This window comes from Strix aluco, chromosome 6 (genome assembly GCF_031877795.1).
Source record: "Strix aluco isolate bStrAlu1 chromosome 6, bStrAlu1.hap1, whole genome shotgun sequence".
Lineage (NCBI taxonomy): Eukaryota > Metazoa > Chordata > Aves > Strigiformes > Strigidae > Strix > Strix aluco.
In genome coordinates, this window is record NC_133936.1 from 37,690,587 (window position 1) to 37,706,815 (window position 16,229).

Here is a 16,229-nt window from a genome sequence, read left to right on the forward strand (position 1 = left end):
AAGTTCAAGATTAATACCTTTGACAGATCTCTGTATACAAGAAAGTAGCATGAAGAAACAAGTAGCATTCCTTCTCCTCCCTGGAACTAGGGAACTCCATGGGATAAATACAGTGTTAGTCTTACTGGCAAAACACCAGAATACCTTTCCTCCTTCTTTTTTCCCCTCTTCCTAGCCCCTCCAATTTGCAATTCACTTTGTTTTCCTAGAATATTTAGTGTGAGTGTTCAAGCAGCTCCTTCCCTGGCCAAGGAGAATATATAATATCCTAAACAATGTTCTTCATTTATGGAAAAGGGGAAAAAAAACCCAACCACCCACCCACCCACCCACCAGGAGTTCCAAAATCTAACTTCCTGCACAAGAAACAGAACAACCCTGAATTGTTCTATATCTTCAAGTACCCTTAATTACAAGGGGTAGCAGAACTGCAAGTTTCCTAGGTTATGGTAAATTTTTATTCAACCATAGTCAGCTAAGGTAGCCAATCCAGCATTTTTTACTAAGACAAACTAGTAATATCACTAATAAAAAAAATAAAGAAACATTCATCCACCCTTATTTTTAATTTTATATTTTCCCCTCTCCCAATCCTCAGTCACTGAAAAATAAGAAAATGTCTGGAAGATCTTACAATACCAACCTGAATTATAATGTGCTGTAATTCAGTCCCCAGAAAAAAACAATCCCTTCTCCTTTATAATGTTGAGATTTATAATGTGTTCTTTATATTTATTTCCTTTTATTCTAACATTCTTTCCAAATGCGTTCCTTCCAATCATGAGGAAATTTTTAATAATTTACAAGACTTAAAGAATAGTGGTTTTAAGAACCAAAAGCAATATTGTGAAATTCAAAATAAAATTACAAAAGCTGTCACTTACACACAGAAAGGTGTGTGCATATATATGTAACAGCATTCTTTTGCTATATGAAATGTTATATATGCCTAATAATCTTCAGCTTCTGATGGAAAAAACTACTAAAATCAGTTATGGTATTTAATAACTGGTAGGTGAGAGTACAGTGCCACAAATTCCTGGGAGTTCAGGAGCTCCTTTATTAGTTTCAAATTACCAGTTTACAGACTTATCACTCTAGGGCATCCCTACCCAAATTCTAGCCTTCACTCACTACCTGGTGAAGCTCAAAATGAATTAATGCAAGCTAAAATTCTGCCATGACTTTGTTGCAATTATTGCTATTCACTGGAGATAATGCACCTAAAATACTTGCTACTTCTGCCTGAACTTACTTGCATTTGCTTAGAAAGCTGCTAGGAGTTGCTTGAAAAGAAAATCGAAGTCAACTGTATTTTTATGAATCAACGTGTTGCCTATCTCTCAGAAATCTTCATTATCTAAGGAAATTAGAACAAGTAGCCTTCTTAGTGGGTAAGTACCTGTTCTGCTAATGTACTGGAAACACTATTGATTTTAATCGATAAGAGTGACTAATACATCATCATCATCCAAAAGTAAAAGGCATTTTCCTCTATGAAAATAAACACCTTTGTGTGAGCTCACTGTTTATCTTTTGATAAATGTCTCTGCTGTCCTTCTGTACTTATCACTCGAGAAAGAGGAGACCATTACCTGCAACAGCATCCAATTCCCCTGACATTATTATCACTTGCACCTCCTCTGTCTTACACCTCTTGGCTCTTTCACCACCTTCATGTTTGGAGTAGTATTTATCAAAGGAAGTTGGAAATTACCAGTGTCTCAATTTTGCTTTTCATCTGATTCATGAAGCACTTCTCAATGTGAAACGCAGTTCATGAATTGCTGGAGAGCCAGCAGAAGAATAGTAGTGCATCTATTTCCATACAAATGGCCTCATTACTATGCAGACTTGGGATAATTTATAAGAAGGGATTCTTGTCTGAAAATAGGGGTCCTGCTGGCAATGTCCTTCTGTTTATACACAAATAAACACAATTTCAAAACTGTTTAAGAAATATAACTTTTAAATCAGTAAGGTGCATCTCACTTTGACCCACAACAAAAGCACTTATTAAGTGTGGAGCTTTGGCAGACAACAAGGGGCATTTTAATACTAGCATGCCATTTTTTCGCCACTTTATAAAGCAGTGAAACCATATCCTGAAGAAAGACATAAACGGCAGTTTTAAGAAGGTGTGAATATCAAAATAAAGCATGTTTAAAATGCACAGAGATAAGACATAAGATAAAACATATCTAAAATAAAGATTATTTCTATAATCGCACTTAAAATCAACATATTTACAAGAAGAAAGCTGTCATCATCTCCACTTATAAGGTTTTGTCTGCCTGTCAATGTTTGCTGGGTTTGTGTTTCATCACCTATTATTTAGAAAGGTTTTACCCAGAGATTACACAGATGACTGAGTTTAAGCTTCCTTTAGATTAAAAGAAAAATGATTGCATATTCTCCAAAAGTTTCTGGTTTACAACCTCTATCTCACAAAAGTACATTGCAAATATCAAAGAAACGAGTTTGTGTGAGATTCTGTTGCAATTTTCCTACCCTAGTCAAACAACAAAATGTCTCACAATATTTTGCTGATATTAGTTATTTCCTGCACTTTAATTTCACAGGTGAGATGTTCTGAACTGTATTCCTAGTATAGCTATACCAAAAAAAAGAAAAAAAATCTCCTCCTTTTTCAAATGGTTCTGAAAGAGAAATAAAGATTCAAAAAAGTAATCTTTTGTAGATACATCCAACTCAGTCTCTTACAGGGAATGAAGAAGGTCCTTCTCAAAGTTTTACCCAGCAAATAGAAAAAAATCTTAGTTTCAGGAGAAAGCAAAATTATGGAACGTGAAAGAAACATTTATTTCTTTTTAGCTTGCTTACTTGAGTACAACTATTTATAATTGTAAGTGCTATGAGGACACAGTATGGCAAAGCTGCTCCTGCTCAGCTATTTCACTTTGTGTGCACAATGCTTAATTTCGAATTTAATTGTAATTTGAATGATGATTTAAGCAGATGGAGAAAATATGAGTGCTACGTGGGATGAGCAAAACATTCAGAGACCATGTAAAAGGAGAGCAGCACTGGCACAGAAGGGAAGAACACAGATCCCCTGCCCTTATCCTTTTCCTGTGTCAAGAGGAGTGCAGGAGGACTAACTGGCATACACAAGTTGTTTTAGATTATTTTGTTACTTTCTCTCTAGAACGTTAAATATTCTTCGTTAACAACTAGTGTAACATCAACATACCTTCCTCAGATGTACTGTTAACTTCACAGGGATGTTTCACCCTGCCACATCCTTTGGACACTGTCTGAAGCCCCAGTACTGCTGGGGACCAACCCCACTCCATAAGGCTGGAAGTTATTTACAAGCACTATACTGAAACACTGACTTCATACCAGTTTTCTCTGCAATCCTGGGTTTTTCACATTAACAAGTCTCCCACCTGTTAAAAGTTACTATCTCCAATGCCAGCGTTGAACAAATTAACAGAATTATATATTCAGTTACAAACCACTTATTGTACCAGCTGAAGGGTAAAATTCATTATGAATGTCCCTACTCACAGTATAAGTTCTTAAAATTAAATGGAAAAAGTACATACAGTTTAATTTCAAAACATGGGAGCAGATTTTTTCTATGATTCTGCTATTGAATATACTTACATTCCATATTATATTTTCCATTTTAATTTATCCTTCATTGATAGTTCCTCAAATGGCAATTTCTGACATTTTTACAGCAAGGTTTATTTATTAATTATAAATTTACATGTAGATATACACAGACCGCGCCCCCCCCCCCCCCCCCCAAAAAAAAAAAAAAATCCTTAATTATCTGGGAAGGACCACCAAACCAGAACAAAACTCATCGCTCACATTAGCAGCAACATGTTGCCAAATGACAGTCTTTGAGCAATCAACTGTATTTTAAAGAGATATCAAAGAAAAACTTCATTTCAAAACTCAGTTCTCCTCAGCATTACTTAAAACCAGCAAACTATAGACTGAATTTGTAGGTAAGACCCATTTGCTAAATATAACAAACTGAAGATATTATATAAACAAAAAAGGAAACGTCAAGGCGTTTTGGAAATCCGGACTTCTCTGAAAATATCTACCTTTTATGAGATAGTTGCATATAGGAAGGGACACGTGACAGTTTCCACGAAAGTTAGGCACGGATGGAAATGACAGGGAGAAAGAATTATTAAAAACATGAATCCCCAAAACATCAAGTTTAGAATAACAAGCTAGTTCCAATTTAGCCACCGAATTGCTACGATAGCACAATACTTCACATTTCCACCTCACAATGGAAGTGTAACCTTACCAGAACAGCTAACCAAATAACAAAATCCAAAGCAGTAATTGTTTTAATGGAAGTATCAAGTAGCAGCTGGAAATCCTGATCTCAGGCTCATGTCCTAGGCATAAATTTTTTCCTCTTTTATTAACTATTCAAAGTCATTAATGCTCATCAGGTTTGCCCTCATTCAAAATTTCAGTACCTCAGACACTAAAGGTATCAAGTACGCGTGATCCACAAACTGGGACATTTGTGAGGGGGAAAGCAGTAGGGAAGGCTCCTGTGTGAGCAGCTCGGACCACTGACAGCCCCATATACTGATACATTAAAAAAACTGAAATTCAGCTAACAACTTTTCAAAGTTCAAATTTCAGAGGGTCATGATTCTAGTATTAAATTCAGCTTGATTGTAAACAATACATGCCTGTGAAGATTGTAAGCAGCACTGCTCACTGAAGAAGCGTTGAAATATTGAGATAATTTTAACTCTGAGAGATGTTGGGAAACATAAACCCATACAATTTATAAATGCTCCCAATGGCCGAGTCTGCAGAATTGTTGTAGCTGAGCATATACTACCAAGAAACAAAAGAAAATGGATTGTATTTATGAGACACAGCAGCCTTCACATACTTTTCTTGAAACTACTTGTTCTTGGCCTAGAAGCCTTTGTAAATGTTGTGATAAAGTAAGTGCCAGAATAGGGAGCAGTCATGCATGTGATAGGAAAATTCACTAGCGTGGCAGGGGAATATATATGAATGCTTGCATTTGTTTGTTTGCTTGTTCATACTTTTTACAGCAGAAAGACATTATATTGGATGCTCTGAAACACTTCTAAAATATGCAGGATTTTACAAAATATTTTCATAATTATAAGGAAGAAATGTTCTGCTTTCTTTTAAGAATGATTACAGGAAATTGGTCATGGCAATTTAATATCCTGTGTTATGTGGCTTCATCTCTCCCCATTCTCTGCTAACCTGCTGGAAAAGGTTGCTGTTGATTTATGCTTTTGTTTGTGAATTACGCTGTAGAGTATCAGAAGCAATAAGAGCTGGAAAATTGCTTCTTACAGTCAATGACCTCCTTGTAGTTTACTTCCTTATTTTATCATAATGGAGACATATTCACATGATGGAGATTTCCCTACCAAAGAGAAGGCTCTGATCCTTGACCTTAATGACAATGTTTTTCTACCTGCTCAAAGCATTACCAGTATTTTAGTGACAACCAGCTTCGAGCAGAGATTAAAATAGGGTTTGTTATTCACTGATAAAAGTGCAGTCTACTGAAATAACTACTGCTGTTAAGAAAACAATGGTTTATCCTTTAGATTACAGTACCTCTCTCATATAAGCTTTCATTTCTCTTCGCTGGCTAATTCATCTTCTAAACAGGACCAGCACTACTTGATCACCACTGTTAAGGCTATTTATTTGCACCTCAGAATGAAATAGAAGTATCTAATAAGGGCCCAAAGACTTCCGAAATCAGTGGGAGGCTTTTCCTCAACTCCAGGAGGATCTGATCAATCTCTATACACACGGAGTAATTACATTTTTCAGATGAGGTACAGAGGGCCTTCTTCTCCTGTCGCCGATACTCATGTAAATGAGGATTAACGCCATTGCAGTTGAGCTAATGGAATTACATTGCTATATGTGACAACCAAATCAGGCACTCAGCAGGGGCACTTTCTGGGTAAAGGCTGAAAGTCAGTCCATGAAAAGACGACATACAGATGCCTCACATCACATTTTCTGTGAGTGTAAGCACTTGTTACTAATGACAGACTGAGTGCTGTAATGCGTACAGAGATGTGGTCAGCTAGTTAGCATCAAATTGGGCATCCTGAATGTGGCCTAGTCATTTAGCATCATTAATTGATTGTTCACAAATACAATATTTCATGAATCTGTTACAGAAGTAAGCTTCCTTTTCGAAGCCCAGCTCAGGATTCCCTCCTTCCTAAGGAAACAGAACCTATAAATTCCCATTGTCCATCATCCTCCATCCTGTAATTCTCCAAACACCAAACTTCTCATCCACTCCTAAGAGCCAAGGTCAAGCCTATCTGACACTGGGGTAGAATTACCAAAGATGTTAAGCTCCCAGGTTTGTCAGAAGAGGTGGCATGAAACGACCAAGGAGAGAGACAGATTAATACTCCCACTGAAGAAGTGTTTACAGAGCAGATTCAACCATTATTAAGAGATTCCACACAACAGATGGCACTGGAGAAAATCAAGCGTCATGCATTCTGCCACTTACAGAAATACTTGTTAAATAGGATGCAGAATAGTCGCTAATGAAGATAACACGTAAGAGAGCATTATTCTGCTCTAAGGCTTGATTTTACTGGGAGGGAGCATTTCCATCTATCCCAGGCTGCTATTTTTTTTTTTTTTTTTACAGAATTTCTTTGATGCTTTTTTCTTTTAACACGTTTTGTTCTGTTACCTTGATGATATGGCAGTAAACAGTGGAATGAGATTTCTCCTAGGTTTCTTGACAAATTTCATTCCCTAAAAAAAACAACTGAGGTTGAAAAGTCAGTTTTCTTTGTCTTCCTTACTGTGCCACTCCAATTAGAGCCTCTCTCTGTTGATGAGTTCTTGCTTGTCTCATCTTGTTAGATGTTGTAGTCTTCACACTAAACATTTTTATATGCAGAGTTTTGATGTCTCCTTAATTTAAATACCTATTGTCTTCCTGCAAATTTAATAACCTATTATTCAGTCATGTTCATGCTTGTTTTATTCAAATTTTTGTATCTTGGTTTACAGATAATCTCAGGTAGCACAGGAAGATAGACTAGAGTAAAAGCAAATGTTCAGCGTTGTTTTGTGGGTTTGGTTTTTTTTTTTAATTAAAATAGTAAGGATGAAATTGCTGTATATGAAAGTAGAAAAGAACAGCAGAAGTTCCACTCCCCCCCCCCCAGCCTAGGCCACCAGGCCAATCTGATAAACACGTATCAATTACTGTATAGAATAAGATATATATGCACAGGGCTGATGAGTTTACCCTCTGGTTATGGCTCTCCAGCTTCAATTACTAGCTAATCCCTATAAGTCCAGAACAAATGAAAAATGGCAGTGACCCAGTGAAAACCCAATTTTAGAAATGACATTCAAAAAGTTTCAATAGAAGGGAAGAAAAATACTTGCATCATAAAGTAATTTAGGTCCTGGATGTTAAGAAAATGTCTTGGGAGATACAGGTTGTAATTCTTAGAATTGAAATAGGAGCAAAAGTTAGGTCCCCCACTCCGAAAGCATGTGGCCATCATGAAATATCTACAACTCAACGAGATGGAGTTCCCTCACAGAGGTGGCACGTTCTGAGATTTCTGACTGAACTCCTTCATCAAGGGTCGCCTACAATTCCAGATCCCACCTGGATTTGGGCTTTCAGAGGGAACATGAAGATAAAGGAAGGAGTAACTCCAGATTCCTGTATCACAGTAAAATAGTAAAGTGCCTATGCAATGAGAACTGTAACAAACTGAAGATTTCCTTGGACATGAAATAAAATTCTTCCTACTTACATGGTTACCTCCTACGCAGCCTCCATTCAGCCATCAAGGTTTCCTGTTGGACCCAGGCAAAGATTACTGTTCTCTCAGGACAGATGCTTCAAATGAGAAGAGAACTTCAAGGAGATCAAAGACATACTAAAATAAGGATAAATACCTTCTGAATCTTATGTCTCCTTTCCACTATAATCAAGAATTTTCCAACAAGTTGCCACACTGCTGTAGAGAGCAATGGAAATAGCCAGAAGACCACAAAATTCAAGCCAAGTGGAATGTACAATCACAAAAGCACAATCACAAATGTACAATCACAAGCACAAAAATGTTATTGTTGCGATACAACTAGATCACCACCACCACGCTCACAGCAAGGGATGCAAAGGCACTAGCACGCCAGTTCTACTGGACTATTTTTCCAATGATTAGGTTTCCCATTACAAAGCAGAGGAAATTATGTTTTTACTATCAATAACATAATCGATTACGATGAACAACTGCAACACGTTAGAATAGGATTTATTTGAGGACTTACTGCTAATTACCATCCAGAAGCTTTATCATTCAGCAGAACTCAAAGGAATTCATTGCATTTATCACAGGGCAGAGGTGAAACTTAGGGGTTTAGATGAGGAACTGTGTCCATGGCAATAACTAGAAATTAAATTAAATCAGTCTTAAAGTTCTCTTTCTGAAACAATGATAGTTTTGTCTGTCTTATCTCTTTCTTTCATCACCCAGCAGCTGTTTTTAGAGACACTTCCATTTTATAAACACATGAATATTTCTTACTTGTTCTTATTATGATTATTTTTTCTCTATACTCCTGTAAACTCTTTAATACTCCAACAATAAAGAATATTTCATTTGCAGTCCTTCTCTGAGCAGAATAAAGCCATTCCTGAGACTTACCTCTTCTTATGTAAAGCAACTGCTGATTACATACATCCGAAAAGACCATCTATTGATGTCCTCCTGTTGTGCATAATTGCCCAAGACAGTTAAGTGGCATCACAGGGTCTTGAAATTGATATGATCTGGAATTTTTTCTGCCACTAAAAGGGATAGCAACATTTTTATTGTTAATTTTTTTCACTGCTCTTTGTGTCTTTATTGAGCTAAATATTAGGATAGACAGAAGGATTTTATGTTCTCAAGATAAAACTTCCTTTTATTCTAATGAGGCAGTCTGTTTTTTGAGGAAAGGAAATGCACATTTCTGTGAGGTATTACAGCCAGCCAAGCTCCTACAATGCAAAATATTAGGACATTCACAACATTTTGTAAAATATGGCATACATTTCTGTTTCTCGTAAACAGACTTTAATTCGGCTCGCTCTCTACCAATGGACAGTGGGTGTCTGGGCTTTCAGGAAAAACAAGAAAAATGCAATCTGGATAGGTTTTAAATGTAACTTGTTTTAGTTCTATTGAAAGCAGCCTGGAAGAAAGGAAGCTGAACAGTGTTCAAGAAGACTGTCTACTTTTAGAAATTTTTTGCCAAACACAGAAGACAAGAAAGCTCTTGCTGGAAGCAGACAGAAACCAGAACTTTTCCCCTGCAGCAGACCTTCCTACAGAGATATGTATATATCTGACAGGTTTTGACAAACTGTTGAGAACCCTGTTGCTGTCTAGGAAAGGTCATCTCCTACAAGCATGATCACCACTGCTTTCAGCTTTCTGCTGCATGCTACTACTGTTGTGAGGGTTCATAACCTGAATTTTCATTATGCACTGCACGTGTAACTCACATCCCTTCAGTGTATTTCACTCCTCACCCAGGGAATGGGTCAAACAAAGACATACATTTTTGCTTTAAAACTTACAATAATTACATTTATTTCATTAGTGACACATCAGTGTTCTGTCAGTGATTCATCAACCATGTCTGACAATTCTTGTTTTATTCATAACATTTTTTTTTTCCCAGTCTTGTCACTTTAATTGTTCTCCTTTACTGAGAGGGGAATGTCCTACCCTAGAGGGTAAATTCCACTTAATAATACAGAGTTCACAGCTGCTTGGGTCACATGCAGTCAGGAGCAGATGGAGCATGTTGTACCCTGGCTTTCCACCAATATAAATTTAGGTCTCACATCTGCCATCTCCTCCTCATCTCTGACATCATCTGCTTCAATCCTCCTTCCTAGCTTCTCCATCCCAATGGCTGATTCTTCTTTCCTATTCCTAAAATGACAGGATAATGGGGACTGCCATAGCAAAGCATAAAAATGTTTTGCCAGCTTTATGCCAAGAGCAAGATTGCCCAGTCAGCAGTTTTGTGCCTGCTACATGGTCACTTATTCTGCTCCAACAGCATAAAGAGGTCACAGAAAATCAGAAATTCAGGCCTTCCATGGCTGCATGACAGCAGGAATTTAGAAGGTTGTATTAAATTTGCTGTAATGAGGATATTTCATAACATCAGATAAACTTCTGCATCTAAAAAAGTATTCAGAAACATGAACTTCAACTTAGCTCTCCCAGTCTACATTCCCTCTCAAGACACAGAAAGCAATGAGTTCCTCTAGGAAAGGGTTCAGAGTCAGGTTTTAGTTGAAGCTACTCTAATAGCTCTTAATTTTAGCTATAGTCTTCTCATTCAATGAGCAAGAAGATCCAGGGAGAGCAGTTTTCTCAAAGTTAGCTGCTAAGAATAACTTCTCCCACTCCACACCAAAGCATGATAGAAGCTGTGTTCCAAAACACCTTTGTAAACTATGCCTTTAATTTCAGTATTATCTAATACAATTTTAAAACACTATATGAATTTCACTAAAAGATGCAATCCCTCTTGGACTCTTTTGGTCTTCTGAAGTTCTACTGTTGTCAGGTATCTTAAGCCCAAGATTTCTTAATATTGCCAGTAACTGCTCAACATAAATCTTCCTTTATTCATATGCAAATCTATGCAAATACCAGTTTATGGATTGTGCACTGTGTATGCTGTGATGGGCTGATTACAAGAGCAATGGCTATTGATTTTAATGTTTCTTGGAACCATTCTATCATACAAGTTCAGGGTATTTAGTTTTTTTCTTCCTATTTCAGCTTTCTCTTATGTAAAATGGTATAATAATTATAATCATACCATTTTCCACTTTCTGTACACAGGAGAGAAGAACCTTGGCAACTATTAAATTGATATTAGTATTACTGAATGAAAGCAGTACTAAAAAGATCACATTTTTAGAAATTAATGGGATTTCTTGATGCATATCTAGTTTCTGTCATCATAGCATAATTACCAAAACTTCATTTTATTAATGAACAGCACAGAAATGTTCAAAAATAAATATTTTTATCTCATTTCAAGTCCTAAATCAATGAAGACTAGAAAAAAATAAACAGCTAGGAGACTTTTTGTGGGGCCTGGTATAGCTTTCTTATTATTATTATATACTGGAATTTTATTAAGCTATTTTGTATTTACATAAATTTGTTCTTCCTGAGAACATAAAGTTCCCTTTTTGTAAGCAGAAAAAAAAAAAAAAGAACATGGTAAAAAGGATAATCTAAAATAAGGCATTTGGTGGGTTTAGTTGAGTGGCATAGTTATCTCTGACCTGTGTTTCCAGTTGTGCAGTTATGATGTGATGCCCCTATTGTAATCATAACCTCATGGGAAGGAAACATAGTAGTAGACCAATCCTACAGGCATATTTGAGAAGACCAAGGTACTCCTGCTGCTAAAATTGTCTTCAGAGACTTTCCACTTATGTGCGAGATGCGTCCAGCTGACTGCCCAGGAGACAAGTAAGGGAATTTCTTCTGGGACTGCAACAGCTGGATGTTAAAATTCGTAAGTCAGGCTATGACTTACAAGGCAACAAGCTGTCCCTGGCAAAGTGCTCCTTCCTGCAAGCAGAAAATTATTTAAGTAATGAGTTTAAGTCCCAGTTCCCAAATTTGCCTCCTTCCCAAAGGTGTAACATCCAATGCACAGTGAAATTAAATCAGTACAATTACAGGCTGTTATAATAATAAATATTATTCAAAATTAGAAAGGTAAGTCCCAAAGGACTCTTTTACCATAAGAACAAGCATTCCTCTAAGTTTTCTTGAGGTCCCTAGCCTGGGGATATGCTTGCAAGTCAACAATGTCACTGACCTCTTGAGGAAAACAAAACAAAACAAAAACCCAAACAAACAAAAAAACCCCAAAACACTGTATTAAACTAGAAACACCATGAAAACCATAGGCAATGAGGAGGAAAAAACCAATTCAGAACAATAAACAACAGTCATATTCCTGCTGAAATTCACCATTGCTGCTGAGGGACTTTACGAACACTGCATCCAAGTTGGAATTCAAGATATGAACTCCAGGGGCCTTATGCTTTTTTCCAAACATGCTTGAAAAACATTTTAAAGCATCTTATCTCTTGTCCACATAGACATATTCATGTCTCGTGTCTAACAGAAAATGCTTTCAATATGAAAGATTTCTTTGAATGTCTCTAAGCAGTTTAGGTAATTGCTTCAAACAGCATTCCCTGCTTGAGAAATGCAGCGCACACCTCCCCACCCACTCCATGGCAGCCTACAAGTTTTGATTTAAAGCAATTGAAAATAAGTGGCATCTTGTCTTACTCATCACCAATTTGCTCAAAAAAAAGGTTATATAATATAATGTCAAAAAGTGATACAATTATATGTAATATTACAATGAGAACCCAGTCTTCGGATAACCAATATAAATCCAATATGCTGAAAATCAGCTTTTAGGAATTTTCTTTGCTACTCATAAATCCCTTACAAACAGTCCTTTGATTCTAAAGGTTCAGGTTGAGATGACATTGTAGGTCCATGTGTCATAAAAATCTAACATTTTAAAAACGAGAATTATGGCCATCTTCTTATCTGTTGCATGGGGACACAGTAAAAAACATTAAATGTAAGGTTTGCTGGAACAACGAACTGTGCTTACATTCAAATATAAATCTGAAAAATTGAAACCTGTTCCAAGCTCATATTGAAACCTAATTGGTCTTTAATACTTTGTCATTGAAGAAAACAGGAAAATTACAGATTCCGAGTGACAGTGTTGCTAAACCCCAGGAGTATGGAAGCTTCTCAAAAACACACCGAAGGGATGTGTATTATGCCAGTTTTGTCATTAATTTGTGTATCCTGATTTGTTCTGAAGAATCTACACGCCATAAAAGTAAAGCAAAACGAGGAAAAAGTTTTAAGGCAGAACATTTCTACTATAGGACATACCAGCTTTTGGTTTTGCAGGTATCCTACCATATGCAGTTAATGTGCAAATTTAGTTACTTGTAATCAGTGAGGTATCAGGTTTTATATACCTTAAAATGTTTAAATGGAATAGAGGTATAGTCAGACACCCTGACTACAAAATTCACTCTTCTATAGGATACAGAATTGCGTCCAGTACTGAACCCAGAGAGAAAAAATTCCTTCCATCACAGGAAAATACTGGTATTTACTTCTATTGTACTTCTATTGGGGGGGGGGGGGGGGGGGGGGGAGGTGTCTACCTCTTGTATAAAGTGGATACATTTTACAACAATTTTACTAAGACCATGTACTTATTGCATGCTTTTGCAAATGTTATAGAGGGCTATGGGCTATGTACAAATCTTTACCAAAATTTTATTACATCTGCTACTTTACCCTAACCTCACATCCTTTTCATTTAAGCATGTTATGAGCAGTCAAAGAGGTATGATTTGCTCTTGACAGTCTATCATATCGGCAGCTTATTCTCAGTTTCTACATGTATACATATGGATCATTTCATTTCACAGCATCTTCTTTGCATTTTGTAATTAGGCTGCCTGCTTAATATTTCCTGAAACTCTCTGTATTCCATCTGTCTTTGGAAATAATGCTTATTTTGGGCCATCTCTAGTTCTCTGGGATTTTACCCAATGTTAAACACAGACGTTGCTTTAGATAGTTCTGAAATGCCCTAGAGTAAAATTCATCAGATCCTGTTGAGCTGAAAGCATCTAAGGTAAGAGTTCTTTGACCTGTTCTTTATTCTGTTCCTGATCCCTGTTGTGTTTTAATAATTGTATTAAAAGGAATTAACCTTTTATGGGAAAACTGGAACAGAATAGGCATTTAATATTCTGTATCTTCTGTTGTTTGCTCACCTTTCTCATTAAGTCATTTTGTACGAGTTGAACAGTAACTTATTTTAAATTCTTCCTTAAATTAAATGGCTACAGATTTTCATATAGACAAAGTTTCTATTCTACAGGGCAATGGAACCTTTTTTCTAAACGTTCAGGTTCAAAAATAACCACTTTACAATAAATTGCAGTAGCATTAGGTAGAACATGGAAACCTTTGCTGACATTAAACTGTACAACACCAAATATAGTCAGTAAGACAAAAATCTATCAAACCTATGAGTTTTTCCACAGTACAGACCTGTATGGAAAAGAGTGACACATTAAGACCATCACATTAAGTCTGTATATATGCCCACCATGTCTCAATTAATACCAGCAAGTCTAGGGTCATGAATATAAGTTAAGGAGATCATTCTTAACTAAAAATCATTTATATCATTTAATAAAACACTAGCATTTATTTTTGTGTTAAGACTGCAGTTTTACCAACAGTGATGAATAATACTGAAGGCAAAAACTAGAAGCTCTGGGGTTTTTTTAAATTAGGCCACTGAATCACCTGTAAACAATGCAGCAATCCTTTTATAGTGGCTTGTGCATGAAAACTACTGTTGTTGATTAAGCAGGAATACTTCTCAATGGCTACTTTTCTGTCTCTTAAAATAATGAAGTGTAAGCTGCTAAAAACCTTTGCTGGATACCAGCTATTGCCTCCTGATAATCATCATGCATCTCTTTTATAGTGCCTAAGACAGATCCATAACATTACTATCATTACTCTCAGAAGCAGACCTGGCACTCTGTGTATTTATATATCAAGCACTGAAATCTCAGACTTGGCTAGGACCCCACTGCAGGTGATACCACCTCCATTTACAGTTCCTCACTGACAACTCAGTAATCTACCTTGGTTTTTACCACATATGACTGTAGGGAATATCTTGAGTTACATGCTTAAATTTGCTTTCCTTAGTGCTGTTAGTTTGCATGTATAACCACATTCTCCTGTATCTAAGATATACCTCTTAAATGGAGGATGGAAGACAGAGCTTTTCGTTATTAGCAACAGATAATAAAAACGTATAATCATAAAAAGTCAATCTTCAAGACAAAATGAATCCTTAATTTTGATGGAGAAAAAATCCTTGCCTATACTTATTACAAGTTGTTTTCAGGAAGTACCCTGCACAAATAACTATTTCTCAGGCTTTCTTTTACAGGAATCTGGTTGTCATCCAGCAAAAATCAACACGGATCTACTCATCTACAGATTCAAAACTATTTCAGTGGGTGTTTTGCCTACTGAAGACTCACCGATAATGTGTCAAAAGATACCACAGGACATTACACTTCGGCTGAAAGAACAATTAAACATCTTTCCTCTAGTCTTGCAAAGGAGGAAAGGCTCAAAGCTCTGCATTTCACTTCTGCTTAACCTCATAGCTGTGAAGTAAAATATTTAGTGATTTTAAAACACCTTTAGGACAACCTTTGTAACTTCCCTTTTTAAACTAAAACAAGGGATTGAAACAGGAATATTTCCTATGTGGCCAGAAAGAGGTAGAAAACAGTCACGGTGAGAGGTTACTTCCCATTGAGCAATGAAATGTCCTTATCTCCCTAGTACACAGTCTTACCAGAGGAATTATTAGTGTTCGTACTATACTGGTCCTAATCTACAGTTTGAAACACATCAGTGCCATGGAAAAAAGTAGCATAACAATTTCCCAGATTACACAGTGGAGCAATTAGCCCTAAAGAAGATCAGTAATATCAATGGTTTGAGCTCAAGGATAAATAAAACCTGATATTGGTAACAAGTTAATTGTGTTTCAGGCTGCTCATGCCAGTGATAAAAATTTGATAAGACTGAAGATTTCAAAGCCTTATTGGGGTTTTGTTTGTTATGACTAAACTAGAGGTCTAAGCTTAGACCATAACTCAATTAGGCTGAGAGATATATATGAACAAGAAAATAAAAACAAGGAATTTAATCTTATGAAGTGTGATCTTAACTCTGCTACAGTGACAACCCAATGTGTCATTCTGCAAGTATAAGATCAACGGCAGGAAGCTGTTCTGCTTTGCCAGTTTAATTTAATAGAAGTTTTTCAGTGTAAACCAGAGTTTCCTTAGAAGATAACAGGGGCCAAGATCTGACCTCAACAAAGCTGATTCTGTACCTTGATGATCATCAGCACCTGACAGGAGATTGTTCAATGTTTTGTGACTATAAGAAATCCTGTAAATATATCAAATGTGTTGTTTGTTTTTTGTTTTTTGGTTTTTTTCTCAAAGCTATACT